Source organism: Arachis duranensis, chromosome 10, assembly GCF_000817695.3.
Source record: "Arachis duranensis cultivar V14167 chromosome 10, aradu.V14167.gnm2.J7QH, whole genome shotgun sequence".
NCBI lineage: Eukaryota > Viridiplantae > Streptophyta > Magnoliopsida > Fabales > Fabaceae > Arachis > Arachis duranensis.
The window spans coordinates 44,776,055-44,779,225 of NC_029781.3; the positions used below are offsets into that span (position 1 = coordinate 44,776,055).

The 3,171-nt window shown below is 37.3% G+C and overlaps 1 non-coding gene across 1 annotated transcript; it reads right to left on the reverse strand.

The window, feature by feature from the left end:
* Positions 1-1,118: 1,118 nt before the first annotated feature.
* On the reverse strand, positions 1,119-1,222 carry LOC127743487 (small nucleolar RNA R71). Its single transcript, XR_008004879.1, has one exon. It is a non-coding gene; the product is annotated as a small nucleolar RNA R71 (small nucleolar RNA).
* Positions 1,223-3,171: the final 1,949 nt, after the last annotated feature.

The following is a 3,171-nucleotide window of genomic DNA, read 5'->3' on the forward strand; positions in this document are numbered from 1 at the left end:
AAATTCTAGAATCTTATCTTTTAGTTTCTTGTTAGTAAAGTAATCAATTTTAATTTTAATCATATCTTTTTATCTTATCTTTTATATCATATCTTTTTCAAAATTTTATCTTTTTCAAAAATTTGATTTTAAAATATCTTTTCTAACTTCTTTTCTTCTTATCTTTTCAAAATTAATTTTCAAATCTTTTGCAACTAACTATTTGACTTTTTGGTTGTTTATTTTTTATCTTTTTCAAAACCACCTAACTACTCTTCCCTCTCTAATTTTCGAAAATACCTCCCTCTTTTTCAAAAATTATTTTTAATTAATTAATTGTTTTAAATTTTATTTCTTATCTTAATTTTCAAAAATCATTAACTCCTTTTTAAAATTATTTTTGAAAACTTTCGTCTCTTATTTTATTCTATTTATTTGTTCATTTACTAACACTTCTCTTCATCTCAAATCACTGCCCCTATCCTCACCCTTGTGTTTGGATTCTCCTTTCTTTATTCCATTTCTTCTTCTACTAACAATAAGGAACCTCTTTACTGTGACATAGAGGATTCCTCTTCTTTTTCTGTTCTCTTCTCCTTCATATGAGCAGGAACAAGGAAAAAGGCATTCTTGTTGAAGCTGATCCAGAACCTGAAAGGACTCTGAAGAGGAAACTAAGAGAAGCTAAATTACAAAAATCCAGAGACAACCTTGCTAAAATTTTTGAACAAGAAAAGCAGATGGCAGCCAAACACAACAACAATAATGCAAGGAGGATGTTTGGTGATTATACTACACCTACTTCCAAGTTTGATGGAAGAAGCATCTCAATTCCTGCCATTGGAGCAAACAATTTTGAGCTGAAACCTCAATTAGTTTCTCTAATGCAACAGAACTACAAGTTTCATGGACTTCCATCAGAAGATCCCTACCAGTTCTTGACTGAGTTCTTGCAGATCTGTGAGACTGTTAAGACTAATGGAGTAGATCCTGAAGTCTACAGGCTCATGCTTTTCCCTTTTGTTGTAAGAGATAGAGATAGAGCATGGTTGAACTCTCAACCTAAAGATAGCCTGGACTCTTGGGATAAGCTGGTCACGACCTTCTTGGCTAAGTTCTTTCCTCCTCAAAAGCTGAGCAAGCTTAGAGCGGATGTTCAGACCTTCAAACAAAAAGATGGTGAATCCCTCTATGAAGCTTGGGAAAGATACAAGCAGATGACCAAAAGATGTCCTTCTGACATGTTTTTAGAATGGACCATGATAGATATATTCTATTATGGTCTATCTGAGTTCTCTAAGATGTCACTGGACCATTCTGCAGGTGGATCCATTCACCTAAAGAAAATGCCTGCAGAAGCTCAAGAACTTATTGACATGGTTGCAAATAACTAGTTCATGTACACTTCTGAGAGGAATTCCGTGAATAATGGGACGCCTCAAAGGAAGGGAGTTCTTGAAATTGATGCTCTGAATGCCATATTGGCTCAGAACAAAATGTTGACTCAGCAATTCAACATGATTTCTCAAAGTCTGAATGGATGGCAAAATGCTTCCAACAGTACTAAAGAGGCATCTTCTAAAGAAGAAGCTTATGATCTTGAGAACCTTGAAATAGCAGAGGTAAATTATATGGGTGAACTTTATGGAAACACCTATAATTCATCATGGAGAAATCATCCAAATTTATCATGGAAGGATCAACAAAAGGCTCAACGAGGCTTTAATAATGGTGGAAGAAATAGGCTCAGCAAGATCAAGCCTTATCCATCATCTTCTCAGCAACAGACAGAGAATTCTGAACAGAGCACCTCTAACTTAGCAAACTTAGTCTCTGATCTGTCTAAGGCCACTTTAAGTTTTATGAGTGAAACAAGGTCCTCCATTAGAAATCTAGAGGCACAAGTGGGCCAGCTGAGTAAGAAAATCACTGAAACTCCTCCTAGTACTCTCCCAAGCAATACTGAAGAGAATCCAAAAAGAGAGTGCAAGGCCATTGATATAATCAATATGGCCGAACCTAGAGAGGAAGGAGAGGACATGAATCCCAATGAGGAAGACCTCATGGGACGTCTCTCAAGCAAGAAGGAGCTCCCTATTGAAGACCCAAGGGAATCTGAGGCTCATATAGAGACCATAGAGATCCCATTAAACCTCCTTCTGCCATTCATGAGCTCTGAAGACTATTCTTCCTCTGAAGAGGATGAAGATGTAACTGGAGAGCAAGTTGCTTAATATTTAGGAGCTATCATGAAGCAGAATGCCAAGTTATTTGGTAATGAGACTTGGGAAGGTAAACCTCCCTTGCTCATCAGTGAACTAGATACCTGGGTTTAGTAAACTTTACCTCAAAAGAGACAAGATCCTGGCAAATTCGTAATACCCTGCACCATAGGCACCATGATCTTTGAAAAAGCTCTATGTGACCTAGGGTCAGGCATAAATCTTATGCCACTCTATATAATGGAGAAGCTGGGGATCATTGAGGTACAACCTGCCATATTTTCATTGCAAATGGCAGACAAGTCAGTAAGACAAGCTTATGGATTGGTAGAGGACGTGTTGGTAAAGGTTGAAGGCCTTTACATCCCTGCTGATTTCATAATCTTAGATACTAGGAAGGAGGAGGATGAATGCATCATCCTTGAAAGATCTTTCCTAGCCACAGTAGGAGCTGTGATAGATGTTAACAGAGGAGAATTAGTCCTTCAATTGAATGGGGACTACCTTGTGTTTAAGACTCAAGGGTGTTCTTCTGTAATAATGGAGAGGAAGCATGAAAAGCTTCTCTCAGTATAGAGTCAAATAGAATCCCCACAATCAAACTCTAAGTTTGGTGTTGAGAGGCCACAACCAAATTCTAAGTTTGGTGTTGGGAGTCTACAACATTGACCTGATCACCTGTGAGGCTCTATGAGAGCCCACTGTCAAGCTATTGACATTATAGAATCGCTTATTGGGAGGCAACCCAATTTTTATTTATCTAGTTTTATTTTTCTTTTATTATTTTTTTATGTTTTATTAGGTTCATGATCATGTGGAGTCACAAAAAAATATACAAAAATTAAAAACAGAATAAAAAACAGCAGAAAAAAATCACACCCTGGAGGAAGGACTTACTGGCGTTTAAACGCCAGTAAGGAGCATCTGGCTGGCATTCAACGCCAGAACAGAGCATGGATCTGGCGTTGAA